A 23,495-nucleotide genomic window follows, 5' to 3' on the forward strand; every position below is an offset into this window, starting at 1 on the left:
TTCCGGGCGCTACAGTCTGGAACCGAGCGACCGCTACGGTCGCAGGTTCGAGTCCTGCCTCGGGCATGGATGTGTGTGATGTAATTAGGTTAGTTAGGTTTAAGTAGTTCTAAGTTCTAGGCGACTGATGACCTCAGAAGTTAAGTCGCATAGTGCTCAGGGCCATTTGAACCATTTCTCACCCTATCTTCGAGCTTACGGAGACAGCGACTTCGGAGATGACGTCACGGTACCCGTTGGCGATTTTTAAGCGAGTGCGCTGTAAACGTCACCTACTGTGCGTTCAGAGCGGCCCAGCTTCCAACCTCTGCGTTCTATGAAGAGGTGTGGACGTCCAATAGCTCGTCGTCTCCTCGTGGATCCACTGTGCCTCAACCACTTGCCATTGATGCTCACGACAGTAGCAAGGGAACAGCTTTGAAGCGTCCGAAATGCTCTTTCACAGGCATTGGGCGACAACTATCTGCCCTTCATCAAAGTCACCTGTGCATTTCCCCATCTGCGGCTCGTGTTGTCGGTACAGTGATTCCCGTTTAGTCTCTTCTCGACGTACAGGTTTTCCTTAAGGCGCCAAGTGCCCGCAACGCGGCTCTCGTGATGGGCAGACGTGATTCAAGTTTTGTGTGATCAGTGTGTGCATATGTTACGTGCTCACAGCGGGCAGCCTGCCAGGGAACTTTCCGCAGATTGCGTGCGGGGACGTTGCAAAATCACAGCCCGCCCTCGTCGCACGGACTCCGTTTATCGCGCCCTGCTTGTCAGACAGAAGTGCCGAGTCAGCAGGGGGAATAGTGACGGCCGAGTTACATAGCGTGTGGAGTTACGCGAGGTCTGGGTCTAGGTGTAGTTCAGTTCGCTGCCAGTGCAGGCGGCGTTCCAGTGCGCGACGGGACACCACGCAGCGAGAGGTCGGTCTCTGCAAACGCTTCTCTTCTATGTTCCTTGGTATCGACCAATGCGTATCACGTTACAAGTTCATTGGCTGTGCTTTCTATGCTGTCTCCAATTTTTTCGGCAATCCTTTATCTTCTCTACCTCATGTAATTTCTTACTTCTTTCCATATTAATCCTGATTTCTAGTTTGCGCTGGAAGTCAACTACATTGACTATTTTCACGGTTCCCTACCTCAATCGGTAAAAATAAAACCCTTATACAATCACTTTGTTGCTGGTCTGTCTGTCTGTCCGTCCGACTGTTAAGACCATTTCTTCTCAGAAAAGGGTTGACGTATAAGATCCACGGTCGCCTAGGGGTGTGAAAAACTTAAGCTACTAAGTTAGTACAATCAAAAGATACGGACTATTATGACACAAATTTCGATACAACCCCAATCATCAAAACGAGTAGGTGGACTATCTAGCTACGTGTGGGTGTTTGTGGTCTTTGTGGTAATGTGGGTGAGTGGAAAAGGAGAGATGGTTGCGGGATCGAATCTCGCCGAGACCACAGATTTTTTCAGTTTTCGTTGTAACCTAGCCTTCACCCCATAACGATGTGAGGAGTCGCCAAAAACAAGACGTGCTTCGGATTTTACGCTAAACTGTTTGCCCCCCGTCAGCAGATGGTACAAATGGGGCAGGTCAGGGACACTGTCGCAATTCGTTGAAGTGGCGTCCAGTAGAAAGACTTTCACCAGGCCATCGAGCCACAACAAATTGTTATTGTTCAAATGTTCAAATGTGTGTGAAATCTTATGGGACAACTGCTAAGGTCATCAGTCCCTAAGCTTACACACTACTTAACCTAAATTATCCTAAGGACAAACACACACACCCATGCCCGAGGGAGGACTCGAACCTCCGCCGGGACCAGCCGCACAGTCCATGACCGCAGCGCCTTAGAAATTGTTATTATTATTATTATTACGTGCATACATAGTTACAGGATGGCAATTATTGAACTACATGAAAATGACGTAAATTATTTACAAACTACTTTATTCAACATGTAAACAACACTACATATCTTCGGATTTAGATTATGACATGTTCGGCATACCTACCATCATTGGCGATAATGTGGTGCAGACCAACAGCGAAATTCTGCATGACCCACTGAAGTGTCGGAACATCGATGCTGTCGCTGACCTCCTGAATGGCTGTTTTGAGCTCAGCAATGGTTTTGGGCAATGTCGACGATTCTAAACCTAAATGTAAGACTCCAGTCTGAATTCCGGAGGTGATTACAATTTGCAAAAATATACTCTTAGCCCGGAGAAGACCTGTCAAGCGGCATTCCCATGGTTTTAAATGTGGATGTTGTCATTCTACATTCTAGTCCTTACACCTGAGACCTTGCTGCCTTTCACGTGTTCCAGCATTGCTTTGAGCTGATACATAAAAGAGAGTTGCATATTGCGAGTGATTGCTTCAAAAGAATTGTGGACGGTTAACGTAACGTAGCAGTGTAGTTTGTGAGTGATGAAGCTTGGGTGCACCTTTCTGGGCATGCGAATAACCGGAATGGTCCGCCGGGGACTCTGACATTGCGTATCAAAACCATCTTCAAGGCAAAAAAGTTATTTTTGGGGCGAAGTATCTCATAGTCGAATTGTCGACCGTATGTTGTTTGAAACCAGTCCAACGTTACGTTTATCCTTTAATTTTTAGAGAACTTCTGGTCTCAATTAAAGCCACTACATCTTTCAGCAATCTGAAACTGCATTCACGGTGTCCCGTCAGTTGCCGCCTCGTATTCGTGAGGCCTTCGCAAACGTTTGCTGCCGGTTCGTTTGCCGGACTTGTTTTCTTGTGATTTTTGTCCACGGTGATATTTAAAACGAAACGCGTCCGAAAAAAAAAAACAGCTTAAAAGTATCGATCATTTGAAGAATGACTCAGTCAGGAGTATTTAAACAACTGATGGTACCGTTCTGCGTGAAATTATAATGTGATTCTACGAGCACAGAAGGGAGCAGAGACGCTGGGCGACCGTTTTCAACACATTTATTATTTTGTCTGTGTTGACAAGTCATATTATACAACGTTCCTTCAGACATATCTGACACAGTATGTGCTCGTGCTGTTAGGACTCCTTTTGCACAGGCCATGAAGGCCCAAAGGTACCGACTGGCCGCCGTATCATCCTCAGCCCACAGGCGTCACTGGATGCGGATATGGAGGGGCATGTGGTCAGCACACCGCTCTCCCGGCCGTACGTCAGTTTACGAGTCCGGAGCCGCTACTTCTCACAAGGGAACCTCCCCATCGCACCCCCCGCAGATTTAGTTATAAGTTGGCACAGTAGACAGGCCTTGAAAAACTGAACACAGATAAATTGAGAAAACAGGAAGAAGTTGTGGGGAGCCATGAAAAAAATAAGCAAGATATAAAAACTGAGTAGTCCATGTCCAACATACGTAACATCAAGGATAATGTGAGCTCAGGAGCGCCGTGGTCCCGTGGTTAGCGTGAACAGCTACGGAATGAGAGGTCCTGGGTTCAAGCCTTCCCTCGAGTACAAAGTTTAGTTTTTATTTTCAGACAATTTATTATCTGTCCGTCCGTCCGTCCGATGCGAGGTAACTGCGCCGTAGTATGGGGACGCTACACCTAAACAAACATCGAAACAAAACATATGTTTTGACAGAGCACAGGGAAAACTGTGCGACTGTGAAACTGTTCCATTCATTTGTTGCAGTTTATGTGACAAACTCTTATGTTTTCATCACTTTTTTGGGAGTGATTATCACATCCATAAGACAACCTAATTCGGGCAAGGTAGAAGAATCTTTTTACCCATTCGCCAAGTGTACAAGTTAGGTGGGTCGACCACATATTCCTGTCATGTGATGCACCTGCCGTTACCAGTGTCGTATAGAATATATCAGACGTGTTTTCCTGTGGAGGAATCGTTTTACCTATGACCTTGCGATCAAATGTTCTCGGTTCCCATTGGAGAGTCACGTCCTTTCGTCTACTAATCGCACGGTTTTGCGATACGGTCGCAAAACACAGACACTAAACTTATTACAGTGAACAGAGATGTCAATAAACGAACGGACAGATCATAACTTTGCAAAAATAATGAAAGTAAATTTCTTACTCTAGGGAAGACTTGAACCAAGGACCTTTCGTTCCGCAGCTGCTCACACTAACCACGGGACCACGGCGCTGCTGAGCTCACACTATCCTCGTTGTTGCATATCGTGCACATGGACTACTCAGTTTGTATATCTTGCTTATTTTTTTCATACTTCCACACAACTTCTTCCTGTTTTCTCGATTGATCTGTGTTCAGTTTTTCAAGGCCTATCCACTGTGCCAATTTATAACTAAATCTGAGGGGGGTGCGATGGGGAGGTTCCCTTGTCAGTCAAGTAGCTCCTCAGTTTGCCTCACAAGGGCCGAGTGCACCCCGATTGCCAACAGGGCTGAGTGCACCCCGCTTGTCAACAGCACTCGGCAGACCGGATAGTCACCCATCCAAGTGCTAGCCCAGCCCGACAACGCTTAACTTCGGTGATCTGACGGGAACCGGTGTTACTACTGCGACAAGGCCGTTGGTTGCTGTTAGGACTGCTTGTGTAAAATGCCAAACTGCAGTGCTATCTCGTAGTGAGTTGTATCATTACGATCCTTGAAGTTTCAAAGACAGCTGCCTGAAACATGGAAAACAGGCGGTGGAGCAGTGAGGGATAACTAAGTTTTTTGAGTCTTCTATCGTTTGTGGTATTCGATACGAACACCGAAAGGCAGATTCCTGTTTACTCCTTCACGACAATGACCCAGCCCACGAAGTAAATACTGTTCGCGGTTTTGGCCGGCAAATGGATCATAGTCCTGGATCACCCGCCGTATTCGCCGGATTTGGCTCCTGCCGACTACTTGTTCCCCAAAATGAAGTCGTCAATGAAAGGATACAATTACGACGCAACAGAGGACAAATACGAAAACTGTAGTGTAGTACTAGATGCAATACCAAAAAAAGACTGTAGCACTTAAATGTGATTTGCAGAGTATCCTTGTAGTTGTAGATGTTTCAAAACACTTTTAAAGCAATTTTAGCTGTGCACTAGTTCAGGGCGAAACTATTTTGAATAAATACGGTGATTTTGTGAACATAATTCATTTTTTTCCATAGCCACAGTCGTAATGGATCTGGTCACACTATGTATAGTATGCATTGCCATCACAGACATAGTACAGACTTGTGGGAATCAAATAGTGTTAATAATTGGCAACCAATGCTGTACAATTGCAATAAAGTCATGAGATGTTCAGTTGACTCTTTTATTAGAACATCTTACGCGTTTCGGGATTACACCCATCTTCAGCCGTCACAAACTTCAACTCCTTCCTAACCAACCAAGCGTACAGCCTTGACAACTCAAAATAACATCGAGATGTTATTGGACACTTTCTTTGAGTTGTCAAGGCTGTACGCCTGGTTGAAATTTGTGATGTCTGAAGATGGGTGTAATTCCGAAACGCTGAACACGTTCTAATAAAAGAGTCAATTGAACAACTCAAGACTTTATTGCGATTTTACAGCATTGGTTGCGAATTATTAACATAAAAACGTTCGCAGGTCTCAGACGGGATTTTATGTCCTGTATATCAATCAAATAGTGTGTGTGTGTGTGTGTGTGTGTGTGTGTGTGTGCATTAGGAAATGTGGACAAGTATAACATATGGAGGTTTCGGCTTAGACCGGATGGCGTGTTCGGAGACCCAAAGTGTGCCGGCATGGTAGCTCAGCGTGTTCGATCAGAGGAATAGCTGCCTTTTGTAATAATGATGCAAAAAACCGAGTGAATGGGTGAATCATGAAGTTGAACGGGTGTCATGGGACTTCCACCCCGAACAAGTGCAACAAACGATAAAAAAAGAAGTGGTTAAAGGGACCGCTCGCAGTAAGCGGGAGGTCCGGGTTCGAGTCCTCGTACGGCAAAAATTTTCATGAAATAATTCAAAAGCCAAGATCGCTTAAATACTCTTTACTGGATAACCGGTTTCAACACATTAAAGGTGCCATCATCGCATCTGAATGTACACTAACATTTATAAACCATTTGGATATAACGATACATGAGGCAGACCAGCCGATATAAAATCATTGTCACAAATAATCAAAAAACAACTGCTCTCCTGGTAATTCTTTTCCATAAAATATGTAAAACCGAAGTCACAAGATAAAACTATTTGGTACATGACCGCTGCTCGAGTAACAACGGTCGGCAGCGGTCATGTACCAAATAGTGTTACCTTGTGGCTGCGGATTTACATGTCTTATGGAAAAGAATGGCCATGAGAGCACTTGTTTTTTGTTTTTTGTGACAATGATTTTATATCAGCTGGTTTGCCTCATGTATCGTTATATCCAAATGGTTTATAAATGTTAGTGTGCATTCAGATGCGATGTGGCACCTTTGATGTGTTGAAATCGGTTATCAACAGTATTTTAAGCGATCTCGGCTTTTGAATTATTTCTACGACAGTGTGAGCGCCCCACTACGCACTATGTGTTGACTGCAAAAAATTTTCATGTGTCAGCAATAAATGGTACAGCTGAAGTCAATTTAGACTCGCAATTTACGAATCAAGTTTCGTAATATTCGTACTATTTTCAACATATGTCGTAATTTTTATATTGTAGTAATGCTGATAATTTTAGGGTTTCATTCTTCAATCGATAAAAATGGAACCGTTGTAGGATAACTTTGTTGTTCGTCTGTGTGCGTGTGTGTGTGTGTGTGTGTGTGTGTGTGTGTGTGTGTGTGTGTGTGTCAGTGGGTGGGCAGTTGGGTGTGTGTGTGTGTCTGTCCGACTGTTCAAAACCGTTTTTCTCAGGAACAGATAGATGTCTCAAGTTAAAATTTGTATCTTACTGAGGTCTACAGTCCTTTGGTGGTGTAAAAATATTAAGAATCAAGGTCAATCGAATCAAAAGATACGGCCGTTTATTTCACATATTTTGATACAAATTCACTCATTAAAACCTCATTAAAAAGAATGTTTCACAGCATGTGTAAAAGAAAAAAATCAGAGAAATGGTGATTTGTAATTATATCACAAGACCAATTTTTTCTTCTGTTTCTTGTTTCCGACTTAGAACTTGAAACTAAAACATTCTCGAAAGTCTTGCTACGCCTGGCACCGACACTTTGGCACTATCATTGTCGATAACAGGCGGAAATCGTCGAAATCCTCGATTCCTCGGATGGATTAAAGTTTGTACGGAACGCCAAGTGCGCGAGTCCGGCCAGTTTCTTAAAAGTATTTTCTGGTTTCAGTACAACACAGTGGTTTTCCGTGACTGAATGTGCGTATTACTGACGAAGGGCAGCTTTCAGCTTGGATCAACTGTGCAAGTCGAGATGCAATTCATTTTTTCGTGGGAGGTTAGGAGTATCACTACTTATTTTATAAGAGGGCCTGCTGAAAAGTAGTGACTACGAATTTCTTATTTGAAAAATCTTACAGCTTTTTTTAAAAATAAAACAGACTTAATTAACATTCTATATCTTCATTGTTGATGCCTATAAATCGATTTCTCAATATATTCACCCTGGCGACGAACACATTTGTCCCCACGAGACACCAGTTTGTTGATAACGTCAGTGTAGAATGTTTCACTTTGTTGACGGAGTCACAGTCTCACCCCTAGTCGCACCGCTTTATCCCAATCAACGTGAAGTCCTCGAAAGTATTCTTTCAATTTAGGAAACAGCCGAAAATCGGATTGTGCCAAGCCGGATTGTATGGAGGATCGACATCTACATCTACATCTACATGGATACTCTGCAAATCACATTTCAGTGTCTGGCAGAGGGTTCATCGAACCACCTTCACAATTCTCTATTATTCCAATCTCGTATAGCGCGCGGAAAGAACGAACACCTATATCTTTCCGTAAGAGCTATCATTTCCCTTATTTTATCGTGGAGGTCGTTCCTCCCTATGTAGGTCGGTGTCAACAAAATATTTTCGCATTCGGAGGAGAAAGTTGGTGATTGGAATTTCGAGAGAAGATTCCGTCGCAATGAAAAACGCCTTTCTTTTAATGATTTCCAGCCCAAATCCTGTATCATTTCTGTGACACTCTCTCCCATATTTCGCGATAATACAAAACGTGCTGCCTTTCTATGAACTTTTTCGATGTACTCTGGCCGGCCGAAGTGGCCGTGCGGTTAAAGGCGCTGCAGTCTGGAACCGCAAGACCGCTACGGTCGCAGGTTCGAATCCTGCCTCGGGCATGGATGTTTGTGATGTCCTTAGGTTAGTTAGGTTTAACTAGTTCTAAGTTCTAGGGGACTAATGACCTCAGCAGTTGAGTCCCATAGTGCTCAGAGCCATTTGAACCATTGATGTACTCTGTCAGTTCTGTCTGACAAGGATCCCACACCGCGCAGCAGTATTATAAAAGAGGGCGGACAAGCGTAGTGTAGGCAGTCTATTTAGTAGGTCTGTTACATTTTCTATGTGTCCTGCCACTAAAACGCAGTCTTTGGTTAGCCTTCCCCACAACATTTTCTGTGTGTTCCTTCCAATTTAAGTTGTTCGTAATTGTAATACCTAGGTATTTAGTTGAATTTACGGCTTTTAGATTAGACTGATTTATCGTGTAACCAAAGTTTAACGAGTTCCTTTTAGGACTCATGTGGATGACCTCACACTTTTCGTTGTTTAGGGTCAGCTACCACTTTTGGCACCATTCAGATATCTTTTCTAAATCGTTTTGTAGTTTGTTTTGATCTTCTGATGACTTTATTAGTCGATAAATGACAGCGTCACCTGCAAACAATCTTAAGCGACTGCTCAGATTGTCTCCCAAATCGTTTATATAGATAAGGGGAACGCCAGAAATCACTTCTCTTTTACTCGATGACCTTCCGTCAATTATTACGAACTGTAACCTCTCTGACAGGAAATCACAAATCCAGCCACATAACTGAGACGATATTCCATAAGCAGGCAATTTCACTACGAGCCGCTTGTGTGGTACCGTGTCAAAAGCCTTCCGGAAATCCAGAAATACGGAATCGATCTGAAATCCCTTGTCAATAGCACTCAACACTTCATATGAATAAAGAGCTAGTTGTGTTTCACAGGAACGATGTTTTCTAAACCCATGTTGACTGTGTGTCAATAGGCCGTTTTCTTCGAGGTAATTCATGATATTGGAACACAATATATGTTCAAAAATCCTGCTGCATATCGACGTTATCGATATGGGCCTGTAATTTAGTGGGTGATCGGATTGTCGGCGTCGGATTGTTGCAGGTGTCGTAGCGCTCGTGTGCTGTCTGGCATGGTCATGTTGAAGGAGAGAAATTTCAATTGGAAGTACGTTTTCTGCGTTTATAAACTCGAGTACAGTACGCTGTTTCTCGCGACCGGCACAGTTACGTCACAGTCTAACATAACAGTCGCGACACTCGGCCTCGATTTTGTTGCGTACCGCGCCAGCAGCGCCCCAAGCGGCCAGTAACTTAAACTGTGAGGTCGGCGCGATCGTGAAAGCGAATAGTGGTTGTTTATTTTAATTTCTACAATGGTTTTCACAAGCGGGAGCGTTTGTAGTGCAATAAATTGCAGCAACAACAGGAAGAAGAGTGTGTGAAATTTTATGGGACTTAACTGCTAAGGTCATCAGTCCCTAAGCTTACACACTACTTAACCTAAGTTATCCTAAGGACAAACACACACACACCCATGCCCGAGGGAGGACTCGAACCTCCGCCTGGACCCAGGAGGAAGACACCACAACTGTCTATTTTTGGGTTTCCTAAGGATCTTGAGAGGTATATACCATCATATTACTAAACTGTATCGTCAGGATTCACTTGCAAACTTCATTTGTATTAATGATTAATGTTTCGTTTTAGGAGCAGAAAATGGCTAGTTAATAGTAGACGAGAAGACCTTATGAAAAAAGACCCAGTTTACCTAAATAATAATAGTAGGTTTTGTTCGCTACATTTCGAACAAAACCAGTTCATGAACGCAGACAATAATAAACTCGTGTGGAATGCAGTACGCACACAGTTTGACATCCCAAATAAGCCACCTCGACTGACGATGAAGAGCAAACTGCCACAAAGATTCGACAATCCATCTAAAGCTGTAAAACAGTCCTATGACACAGAAGCAGCCATTTCAATCTCCATGTGTCAGTGCCAGATACGTGTGAATCGTCAACACAGACCTGCTTTGACGATGAAGTTAGATTAAGTGCAGTTATTCGTGTCTTACAAAAGCGTAATGTTTTGTATGTATTTCATTCACTTCTGTTGTTAGTCAATTTTCGTTGCTTCCTTCGTGTGATGACATTATTTTGTTAGCACCTTGTTCACTGACAGATTGTTTGAAAATTATTCAAATATTTGGTTTTGTGTGAAATGTAATTTAATCAGCTCATTATAATGTTTTCGACATATTTCTCTCACTATTTGGCAGTTGCTTGTCCCACTTAGAATAATATAAATATGAAGGCCGTACTTGTGGCAACAGGCGACGACAATGACAAACACAGTAGTCCTACAGAACGATAAATGAGCTGTCGATCGCTTTTGCATGTAGAGGAACATGTCTGCGCTTCTTACGTGTGGATCTGTGTGTTTATATTCTTTTGATATCAACGTGATAAGCTGCAGTTCTATCTAACGTCACAAGTGTTTCTTCACGAATGTGTTGTAGCTTTTAGAAACATATATGCCTTCTGATACTACACAAACCCTTGGAGGCAAGAAAAAAACTCAAATATTTCGTAAATTACGTAGGAAATGGATGCAATACAAACATTATGCTTACGACGCGTCTGACGTTTACCTTACTCGCCGCTTGGAGCGCTAGTGTCGCTCCATCTGTCAAACGGTAACAACTTTTACAGCAGTGTCGCGACTGTTATGTTAAACTGTGGTTACGCTGAACAGCGCCTCTAGCGGCAGAGCGTTGCTACTTGAGTCAGCGAAGCGGGAAATTCGACAGAGTAATATTCACATGTAATACACCAACCGATATTGAAAACAGAATAAAACATTCCGAGACACTACTTTTCAGCATGTCCTCGTATGTAACAAGTTAGAACTCCACCTCGGACCGGAAAACTGACCCTGTTCCGGGCGGATATAGATTCTCTGAAACCTCCCAACTTACCACTAGCCCGATCCCAGTTGTTATATTGTGTAAGAGGTGACGTTGCACTCCTCAAGGTATGATCATCTGTTACAATAGCTCTCATTCATTACAGAGACGCCTTCCCTCGTCTGCTACGCTTGTCGGCGATCAGAATAATACAAATTACTCACTGACGTCCCTTTCTCGTCATTCGTTGCTGCCGCCACGAGCAAAAAGTATGCTCGTTTCCTAGAGTAACCGGCAATTTTCTCCAAATGTCGTCGCCATTACAATAATCACACGTTTCCTGTTCCCACCGATGCCGTAACGTCGTCGGCACAAGGACTGTTCATTCGAACGTCAACGCTGAGTGTGCCGAGTTCAATGTGCTGCTGAACACTCAGAAACGATGGCAGTTTGTGCACATACGGTACGCGTGTCTCAACGTCGTATGCTAAAGCACTGAATGAAGTACTGCTAACCCGGCGGGGGTGTCCATTTTGGACCCTAGTAGCTACAGCAGCGTTATGGACAGAACTGTTTAATTCTCATTTATGAGGAAGTGAACGTGACTAGAAATGCATGTGATATCTTAGTGTGTAAAGTAAACAATGAACTACAGCTTTTAATTGAAGGCATGCGCCGAAAAACGAACTAACCCTCAAATGTAAAAACATCTACATCTACATATATACTCCACTAGCCACCAAGCGGTGTGTGGCGGAGGGCACAATTCGCGCCAAAGTCATATATTTCCCCCCCCCCCCCCCCCTCCTTCTGTTCCACTCACGGATCGCGCGAGGGCAAAACGACTGTCTGAACGCCTCAGTACGAGCTCTTACTTCCCTTATCTTTGAATGATGATCATTACGCGATTTGAAAGTTGGTGGTAATAATATATGCTCTACATCCTCGATGAAGATTGGATTTCGGAATTTAGTGAGCAGCCCCTTCTGTTCAGCGCGTCGTCTATCTGCACGTGTGTCTCACTTCAAACTTATAGTGTGTTTTTAAATTAGTTGTGACTTTTGACAATTCAGTACCGACCGAGTGGAGGAAAGCGTAGTTGCCAGCGAGTATCCTGTCAGGTGCGCAAGCTGGCCGATATACAGTCTTTCTCAAACAATTTTAGAGGAACTACACGGTAATAAACTCTGAGTCTCGCACACCTTAGAGCTTCATTGGTCAGCTTCATGACCAATTACGTATTATTTCATTAATGGTCATAGTTATTGTGATATTTCGGTAGTGAAAAATAGGGATCGCTACGAATTTGCGTTTGGTGTGTGTTAGGTCATATGTTGCTGCATATAAAGTTTAGATAACATATTGAATGACTGATTAAACCTCGAAGGATATCGCTGTCTATCAACAACGTCCAGAAAATAAAATGTGTGTAAAGGTCTCCGTCACGAACGCACACGCCAGTGAAAGAGCCTGAGTGAAATATTCATAAATCCCTTATATCTCATAAACTGTTTCACATATCGAAACAAGATTTTGGCAAATGATAGCACGCAAAGAGCAGAGTATTTTACCATATGGTTAATATGCGAAACTTCCATGTCTACCGCGGTATTCAAGCAACAATAGATGTTTTAAATGAAATAATGTAATTTTCAAGGACCATCAGTAGCCTGTGAAACGAGGATTGCTGCGGGTTTGGCAACATGCACATTTATTTTTATACTAAGAATAGGCTTCCTCATAACTAATGATATGTCTCGCCCTCAGTTGGTGGCTTAATAATACGCTGTTTTAGGATTCTGTCTCTATCTCGACTGCAGTAAAATGTTAGTGAGCCGTACACTGTAAACTCTGTTGTGTTTAGGCAAAATAAGCAGTTATTAACTCACCAAAAAGAGAAGTAACGTATTACTCAAAACTCAAGACAGTTCTTCATGAATCCATATCTCCTTAAATACATTCTTGGTATAGCTGACAACTTGAGACCAGTCCTGTGATGTAACATTTGCAATGACTTATTTTGTCAGCATTTCAACCTCCCTGAGCGTAAAATTCTTGTTTACTTTTCACCTGGGCCCATATATTCTCAGTCGGATTTAAATGAGCATAATGCGGAGGAAGCCTGACTAAACTATGCCCTTTAGCGTTAGCCAGTTCATCGATCTGGTAGCGTGGAATTTTTGGCTTGTACAGTACTACAAGTTCCCTTAACTTCACCTTACACAAGCTAGGTTCAACTTCTTCCAATCTAACATATCTTTGTACCCAAAGAAAAAGAGTCGCTTTCCTCCATTGCATTGTTGGAGCTTTACCCAGCTCAACGGAGTAGTATTGGCCACTGAGCATTGCTTTATGCAGTTCCGAGGAATATTTTTCAGCAGGACATTCTCTTCACAGCCGATGACCGTGTTCCTGAACGAACACTTTTACTGCGAATCTCGTGTTCAGATGTGCTGTACTGTTATTATTAATGCTATTTTGTCCAAAACTGGCATATTGAGCTGTGGCGTGCAGCGCCATCACGAAAGACTCGTCCACGATACCTGACGACTGTAGAACACTTCAACACCAGAAAATATCACTTTACTACGAGAGCAGATGAATACTGGTGCTCTCTAAAGCGTGACACCACGTCGTACTATTTATCCACGGCGTGGCAACAGGAGCGTTTTAGCAAGCGAATTGCTGCTGGCGTGGTAGGGAAAGACGGCTCGCCATTGGTGTTACCTGGGCAACGGCGTCATGTCCCCACCGGTGAGCCAAATGTCAAAAGTCGCAACTAATTTTAAACGCACTATAGAGATACATATTGCCATCTGTTGCTGGGTACGGGAACTATCAAAACTGACATTGGTTTCACCCCTCAATATCCTAATGTGACATTTAGGGGTGACACCAATCTCAATTTTGATAGTTCCCGTACCCAGCAACAGATGGCAACACTTTAAGCTTCTACATTTGAGCCCATATTTCAGCGCATATCTTCAATTGTTTCCTTGTTTCTACTGAAAATATAAACGGAAAAAAATGACAACTTCCGTAAGCCCGTCGCTAAAAACATGGCTTTTATTTTCCTCTTAATACGGATAAAACTTCCTCGCACTTGTTTTTGTGATAGGTAATAGATGATCTACATGTAGTAGCATAACATATTGTCCCCATTCAGTTCGTTTGAGAGATATTTGAGAGTTGCAGACCATATTGAAACACAAATCTATACTTCTCTTTAGATGTTAACGTCTTTAGTGTTTCTGTTTGTTTTGCAGATATAACTCTTTTTACATCTACATAATTGGCCAAAAAAAAATGCCTGGTAACTACCTCATAAAATAACCTTACCGCATTTATTATGCTTATACTTTTACTGCCACATTTTACAGTGGCGCTTATCTCTGCTTTTGTCAAAAATACATGTACAGTCTTCTCTGTAACAGTGAGACAAAATGGAATACTATGACTAAGTTTCTTGTCTGCTTCACAACAAACTCCCTTGAGTACTTGAAACAACTTCGATTCCAGAATTTATTTTTCATCGACAGGGGAATCTGTTTTTGCCATTTGAATAATGTTTAACACTGCTTCCGATACACATTCTAAGCTGTCATTGGTCGTGGAATTTTAAATTCGGTTAATCTGCGAACTCTTTCTCATTCACATTATTCACATGCTGAAAGTGGCACACGTAACATATCACATAATTCGCATTTCTGCTTAACTTGTTTCACAGTTCTACCGGCTACATAATTCAGAGATTGTTCTTCACCGTGTGGAATTTCATCTACGTCGATTAAATCTAAATTTCCACTTAGAGGCACGGCTGGATCGTTTCTGCTTTGTGACTCGCTACAAGTACGCTTGTGTTCTGTGTCGTCGATGAGGAATTAACTATAATAATTTCTGTCTGACATTTGTTATGGCGACTGGGTTGGTTCAAATGGCTCTGAGCACTATGGGACTCAACTGCTGAGGTCATTAGTCCCCTAGAACTTAGAACTAGTTAAACCTAACTAACCTAAGGACATCACAAACATCCGTGCCCGAGGCAGGATTCGAACCTGCGACCGTAGCGGTCTTGCGGTTCCAGACTGCAGCGCCTTTAACCGCACGGCCACTTCGGCCGGCAATATGGCGACTGGGACGAAAACACTGTGACACAGCAATAAGCCGTAGAATTGTGACTATACTGTATTATTTGATCGAACCATGGCGATGAGTTTTTCCAGGAGGTCTTGTGAAAGCCCCCACAATAAAACGCAGTGGAAACTTTTTTCAGTCAGAAGTTAATGCTGATTGTTAATTTCTGTGACTGTTGCCATAACTACTGTCGTTCTCAGAGACCCCTTTTTCCAGTTTTCAGAAAGCGTTATAACAATCGTGGGGAAACAGCAGAACATGATCGTGTTTGTCTTTAACAACTTTAGACACTGCAGTTTCTCTATTCCTCTAGGTAATTAATTTAAAGCATCTGTTGTTCTACTGCTACTTAATTGCTGGTGAAGCACTGTGATTTAAAAGTGTATACGAAGGTAGTATCTGTTCCCGAAAGAACAGATACCATTGATGACCGTGTAGCTTCTCTAGAATGAAATGATAATTAAATTCCGGGTTCGAGTCCCGGTTAGGGCACACATTTTCAACCTGTCCCCAATGTTGTATATCAAAGCCTGTTTGTAGCTAGGTTGTAGATTTAATTATCATTTGATTTAAAAGTGCTTAAGCAGGGCCAACTTTCATGTTATCATAATGACCTGGCCTTATTACATTTCCTCGTTGGTTCTAAGCAATGTTCAATTTCTCTCTCTTTGTCAAAAATCATATAGCTTTAGAACAGACCCCAAATATTGTAAAACAATTATATTACAGTAAAACACAACGACAAAGGCACAATATACATAAATATGGAAAACTAAGCATATACACAACGAACAAGAAGAAAACAAGGTAACCACAACTTATCTAGGAAACATCTCGAACAAAATTAATAAATTATTCAACAAAACCGATATCGCCTCTGCATATCAAAACACACAAAGCCTCAAACACAAATTTCACAAAAACGGGTCGAAAATTCCCATACACAACAACCACAGCATTTACAAAATTTCGTGTAATACATGCCAAAAATCTGCATAGAACAAACCGGTAGAAACTTCAAAATTAGATATAAAGGGCACACCAGAGAAAGTGGAAACACCCCATCCACATTTTTTCAACAACTACAAAAATACAACGTAAAACCCATAAACGAAGCACTAGAAATCCTCCATATTACGCAGAAGGGAACATTCATGAATATCCTTGGGGAAATAGAGATATATTCACAAACATATGCATACAGTAACTCAATAAATTTACTGAACGAACAAACCGACCTAAAGCACAAAAAGTACATAGAAACCTTTATTCTCATTATAAATCAAGAGAACGGGCAAAGTAATAAATAAGAGACACTTATCCACAGTTACACCGACAACAACATGAGGAGTATAAAAGAGAGACATAACACTAACATTAATCATAATGAATAACAAAATTATTACGAAAAAATTCAAAATGTAAAATAAAAATCTCAGATAAAACTAAAACAAAATCCAGGCAAAAACATAATAAGAACCAAACCAATAAAAATAACAAAAAAAACCTGAATTTCAAACATCACTTATTTATAATGTAAATTATATGTAAACATGTAATATCGCTGATCCACTGTCATCCAAGCTGCCAGAAAAGCAGCTTACACGGACACCAACTAAAATCAGATATACATCGTGTGTACCTAGGAGAAAATAACGTTTCTGGAAAAAGACAGGGCTGGCCCCTGTGGCCGAGCGGTTCTAGGCGCTTCAGTCCGGAACCGCGCTACTGCTATGGTCGCAAGTTCGAATCCTGCCTCGGGCATGGATGTGTGTGATGCCTTTAGTTTAGTTCGGTTTAAGTAGTTCTAAGTCTAGGGGACTGATGACTTCAGATGTTAAGTCCCATAGTTATCAGAGTCATTTGAACCATTTAAAAAAGACAGGACATGACATCAACGATATTACATGTAAGGTAAAAACAGCTAACGATGTATTATAGCTTTCCTGATCGTCGTTACAGACCATTATATTAAGACCAACGCTTACTTACGTATTTACAGAGCACCTGATGATGCCAATATGTCGAAATGGGTCATGGTCAATGGTACAAAATAAAAACAACTTACATAGCAGTGTAGCTGGCTATTATTCATAATAATAACTTAAGAAGACTTTGGTATTAAGTGAAGAGAACGATAAAAAACTTGCAATGAGTGAGGCTGGATCCTGCGAATATTGTATTAGAAGTCCAGCCCGACACCAGCTACGCTAGAGGTGATGACTTAGGTACTACGTAATGGGATATATAAGTTCGTTGTTTAGTACTCCACGATGAGAGAAATGTTTACTTATTGCACATAGACTAGCATACTCGCATGGAAACATATCTTTCCTTCCAGTTCGATGCAGCAATATTTTGCATTCTCCTCAATTCTTTCGCCTTGTGGGATTCGGAAAAACCTGCTATTATTCTTTGCCCTCGAACAGCAGTTTACTGCACAGCAACGTGGCATTCTTCACCACAGAAAGGTTGACACGTTTCGTTAGGCTCTTAAATTAATATAAAATGAGTTTATGTGTTTCTCACACCTCTATATACCAAACAACCGCTAACTAGATCAATTCTCGCACTTATTAGGATCCAAAATGGCTGCCTTGTATCACGCGACTTTCAACTGACTCGTGGCAGTGCTCAGTTGTCGGCAAACCGGACATGAAAGGTTATCGCTATTTTCTTCATTTCAGGGCTTACTGGTACATGCGATCGCACCGCGCCCCAGCGGCAATTACCGGTTGGATATGACTCGCAAATCTCACAATTTGTTTACGAAATAGACGGGCGTAAAAATTCTGCAACAGCTCTTCCATGTGTTAGTCATGTTCTGTCTGTAGGAGACTATACATAAACAAAAACTTCAGTGCCAACGAACATATTATAAAGCAACAATTAAAGTTCGATACACAGTCAGTAAGGACATAAACTTACAAAAATTCCAGTACAAATAGTGCGATACAAATTTATAGTAGTCTTCCACATAAGATGAAAATTATTTTATCGTTCTCACTTTATAGTAACACCCTAAGGCAGTGGCAGTCAATCTGCTCCCTGCCGCCCACTGTCAGGCGTTCCAGCTTTCACTGTGTGTTGTAGGTAGTAAAGATTTTAAAAAACATTTCCATTAGCTTTCATAACATTTTGACATAAAGTATTTGGTAAGTAACTATTATTATATGTTTTAACTTACTGTAATTCTATTTTATAAATTTTATAAAGTGAAGTTACTTCCCCACTTTACAAAAGGTCAATCTTATGTGATCGCTGTTTCTATCCAGTAGCAGGATCTTCAGAATTTACAAGACTAAATCAGAAGGTGCATAATAAGTGCATTACTGGAAGCATTACAAGCTGACTTGTAGATAAAGCTCATCGAACACACACGCATTTTTTCGTTTATGCCACACTCCTGCCCACTTTTATTACATCTTCGTTGCTATGTTTTAATGCACAATATAGGAAGATTTTGTAACTGGAGGCTAATTAGTAGTAGGATCACAATGAACACTCATGGTCACAGCGCAAGAACGGTTGGGCGGTGGGGGGGGGGGGGGGGGCGAGATCCCTATCGTCCTTGAGCAGAGAGAGAGGCAGTGAGGATTCACCTACAACGCTGTGAGCCAAGATGCGAATGTTTTTTTTAATTTATATTTTGACGTTACTTGCACTGAGAATTGTTAATAATAACTTCAGTGTCACTCAGTTCATCAGGAAATACTAATTACAAATTTTAATTACTGTCAGTGGTTATTGATGCGAAGGATGGACCAATGACTTCCTGAAAGGGCAGGTGCTGTGGTATCGATAAGTACTATACCACGGCGTAGGTGCAAGTTCGTAGGTTGGCACTACGACACCGACACCGACGACACCTCTAGCCGGCGCTGTGCAGCTCTACGAGCGCCGCTCCAGGTTCTGCCCATTTTGATTCCGAATCGACGACCAAGCAACTTAGCTTCTACTTCGTAGGGGGATTGTCGTTACAGACTCCGTTGCTTCAGTTACTTCAATGATAGTTTGTGTCACTACTGGTAGCTCTTAGCATTGATACCTGTACGGCTTCGCACCTCCGTGCTCATCTCAGCCAAAGTTAACTAAAACCACTTTTAATTGCATTACCACGTGTTCTACCACACCTACTCCTCCTAGGTTCCTACATTCGGCCTACCCTTCTGTTCACAGGAGCAGACCCACGCGCCGCCTTCCAGGCGGAATACAAAAGGTGGCAAACTGTTAAGATAGCTCACAAGGCAGTCTGTGATCGGTTTTCAAGGTGGCAACACGGGGACTATTGTGTGAAGTGAAACTCCGCGTCAAGACGGAATTGATTGTTAAAACTGAATCGGAAAACATATTTGTGAGATATGTTGATTCTAAGATCACCTTCTACTCTCCCTATCGAATAACCTTCAACGAACTTCCTTTCCGGAGAAAAATGCGCTCCGAAAGTGATTCGACGCGTTTTTCGGCTCAAAACCACGTGATTTCTAAAGTCGCGGAATTGAAAAGTTACCCCAGCTTTGACAGACTTGTAAATAGTGCCATGTCAATTTTAAAGAAATTTTGGCCATAAATATTAATGAAGTTGCAAATTTGACAAATTACTCAACCTCCGTAGTATCAATATAACCACATTCTTTGTAAGTCTGTTTCTAAGATCACAGATGCTGGTCAGAGAGGTTACTTCTCTTAGAGTAGTAGGTAGTGTGTGTTAGCTAGTCTGGCAATGTACTTGGTTTGAAAAGCGTGGAAGATGGCATGCCGTGCAGTAGAGGCATCAGCATTCAGAAAGGATTTTGCAGTAATATGTTTTGATGGAAAATACTGTGTTAGTGGGAGTGTATTAATGGAGGAATTATGTAAGCCAGCGAGTAAGGCAATCCAGTTTTGTTATAGTTGTAATTGTGTAGTTTCTTATTGTTAGAACATTGCATACGATTGAAGTTTGGTATACACGTTTTATAATTCTACATATCGTTTTGTCCGATGTCTGAAACGTGTTTCAAGGAAAGTAATTGTACACAGCACGTTTATTAAGAAATATTTAGCCAATTTGCCTAGTTGTGAGAACTTTATGAAAGGGTATATTTTTGTTCTGGCTTAATGAAACACAGGTTATCTTGGAGTCCTGTTCCCATTTATCAGTCGTTTGGTTCCTCATTTTTGATTCTTTACCTTTATGGATGTGCTTTGTGAACTCGCATTGCACATCGCGAGTTGTGTGTGTAGAAGCACTTTTATAAAAAGAAATAATAATAATAAGATACCGTCTTGCATTGCATTTGCAGGTACGGTAAATGAAATTTTCTTTTTAAAGCTTCATCATTATCTTAATGTAACAGGTTGCAGAACAAATAAGCAATCCTTGCGCACAGGTAGGCCAACAAATTACCAGCACAATTCAAATCCCCTGTAAGGTACAGTGATTCTCAGAATGTATTTGTGAAAATATCATATCAGTTCAGAGGTTTCATGTCAGTAACAGATTTCAGAAAACTCGTCAAGCATTATCATAAAGTCAGATGCGTTAATTTGTATGTTCATTTTCTGTGTAATTACAATATCAATTCTGATACAGTGATTGTTTGTAAAACATAAGATAAAGATTAACAATATTCAGGGCCAACGCTTTAATCGGATTCGTGTTGTTTTGCAGTCAAACAGCATATATAATTTTCGTTGAAAAGCGAATTCCTTCTCGCAGGTGAATTGTTTGACGTAATTCAATTCTGTCGCCCAGCACTACAATTTACGCATTTCGGTATCAAGATAAGTATTTACGCAAGTTTCTCAGATCCCAACCAGACACACACTAACACGAGTTTAGAAAATGAAATTTTCACTCTACAGCGGAGTGTGTGCTGATATGAAACTTCCGGGCAGATTAAAACTGTATGTCGGACCAAACTCGACCTCGGGACCTTTGCCTTTCGCGGGCAAGTGCTCTACCGACTGAGCTACCTAAGGACGACTCAGGCCATCTCCCCACACCTTTAATTCAGGCAGTACTTCGTTCCCACCTCCCATACTTCGCAGAAGCTCTCCTGGGAACCGTGCAGAACTAGCGCTCCTGGAAGAAAGCATTCGCGTAGTTACTTACGTGATTCTGCCGCCTTAGCTCGTTATATTTCGTTCGAAAGAGAATGGCTTATGCCCACAGAGAATCAACACTGAAGATTAGCTTTTCACCTGAATATTCCCGACCAAAAGCAGTTTATCAGAGAAGAAGTCAAGATTGATTGCAACGATCTTTTTGGCCTCAACCTGTCTATAGTGAGTAGTGTGGTATACGTGAAACTGATAACGAAGAATTATGCGACAAAACACTAAGTGCAATTCGAAGTAGTCTTAAGTTCCGTCACTCTGATGGACACATCGGTGACGTAACTGTGCACATGTAGGACTTGGACTGTGGAAGATCCGTGTATTTGAACTCCCTTTCGAGGTGCCTTCAAAAGTAGTGGTATCTGCATTCCGCCCATATGGAAAGGCAATTACTCATACAGCTGAAAAGTGGGTTCAACTCACCACATACACAGTTCTCAATGGAGTATGACAGATGCGCATAGAGCTAACAATACATGTGCCGTCCTACTTACACTACTGGCCATTAAAATTGCTACACCAAGAAGAAATGCAGATGATAAACGGGTATTCATTGGACAAATATATTATACTAGAACTGACATGTGATTACATTTTCACGCAATTTGAGTGCATAGATCCTGAGAAATCAGTACCCAGAACAACCACCTCTGGCCGTAATAACGGCCTTGAAACGCCTGGGCATTGAGTCAAACAGAGCTTGGAAGGCGTGTACAGGTACAGCTGCCCATGCAGCTTCAACACGATACCACAGTTCATCAAGAGTGGTGACTGGCGTATTGTGACGAGCCAGTTGCTCGGCCACCATTGACCAGACGTTTTCAGTTGGTGAGAGATCTAGAGAATGTGCTGGCCAGGGCAGCAGTAGAACATTTTCTGTATCCAGAAAGGCTCGTACAGGACCTGCAACATGCGGTCGTGCATAGGATTTCGCAGGGATCGAATGAAGGGTAGAGCCACGGGTCGCAACACAACTGAAATGTAACGTCCACTGTTCAGCGTGCCGTCAATGCGAACAAGAGGTGACCGAGACGTGTAACCAATGGTACCCCATACCATCACGCCGGGTGATACGCCAGAATGGCGACGGCGAATACACGCTTCCAATGTGAGTTCACCGCGATGTCGCCAAACACGGATGCGACCCCATGATGCTGTAAACAAAACCTGGATTCATCCGAAAAAATGACGTTTTGCCATTCGTGCAGCCAGGTTCGTCGTTGAGTACACCGTCGCAGGCGGTCCTGTCTGTGGTGCAGCCTCAAGGGTAACCGCAGCCATGATCTCCTAGCTGATAGTCCATGCTGCTGCAAACGTCTTAGAACTGTTCGTGCAGATGATTGTTGTCTTGCAAACGTCCCCATGTGTTGACTCAGGGATCGAGACTTGGCTGCACGATCCGTTACAGCCGTGCGGATAAAATGCCTGTCATCTCGACTGCTAGTGATACGAGGCCGTTGGGATCCAGCACGGCGTTTCGTATTACCTTCCTGAAGCCACCGATTCCATATTCTGATAACAATAATTGGATCTCGACCAACGCGAGCAGCGATAGGCTACAATCCGACCTTTATCGAAGTCGGAAATGTGATGGTACGCATTTCTCCTCCTTACACGAGGCATCACAACAACGTTTCACCAGGCAACTCCGGTCAACTGCTGTTTGTGTATCAAAAATCGGTTGGAAACTTTCCTCATGTCGGCACGTTGTAGGTGTCCCCACCGGTGCCAACCTTGTGTGAATGCTCTGAAAAAGCTAATCATTTGCATATCACAGCATCTTCTTCCTGTTGGTTAAATTTCGCGTCTGTAGCACGTCATCTTCGTGGTTTAGCAATTTTAATGGTCAGTAGTGTATATATTGGTGGCTACTGTGCAATTATAATTTATGATGGCCAGCCGAAGACGTGCTCGGGATGTGGCCAAGAAGGACACCTCCGTTCCAACTGTCTGCAACGCAGAATCACACAGTTACCGTCTGGGGACGTGTAGACCACGTTCGCTCCGACTACGCTCCCGCTGACGTTTGTCGAAGTTCTCCGTAACGACCCCTGACCGCGATCACCAGTGGCTCCTACTACTGACACATCGTCGTCTCCGGTAATGCCTCAGGCTGTTGGGAACGGACCGACGCGCTTGCCTCCTCCTCCCATCATGTGCAGTGGTGAGCAATCTCTGGTGCAGGGGATGGCCCTTGACTTCATGGTTGTGCCTGCCGATGCTTTTGTGCC

General features: G+C 42.4%; 1 protein-coding gene across 1 annotated transcript in view; it reads left to right on the forward strand.

Moving 5' to 3' along the window:
* Positions 1 to 758: 758 nt before the first annotated feature.
* Positions 759 to 23,495, forward strand: part of LOC126263015 (cytochrome P450 6k1-like) — a 166,556-nt gene continuing 143,819 nt past the window's right edge. The window contains exon 1 of the mRNA XM_049959979.1: positions 759 to 908. The gene's annotated coding sequence lies outside the window, so the exon portion shown is untranslated. The remainder of the gene's footprint in view (positions 909 to 23,495) is intronic.

Source organism: Schistocerca nitens, chromosome 6 (genome assembly GCF_023898315.1).
Source record: "Schistocerca nitens isolate TAMUIC-IGC-003100 chromosome 6, iqSchNite1.1, whole genome shotgun sequence".
Lineage (NCBI taxonomy): Eukaryota > Metazoa > Arthropoda > Insecta > Orthoptera > Acrididae > Schistocerca > Schistocerca nitens.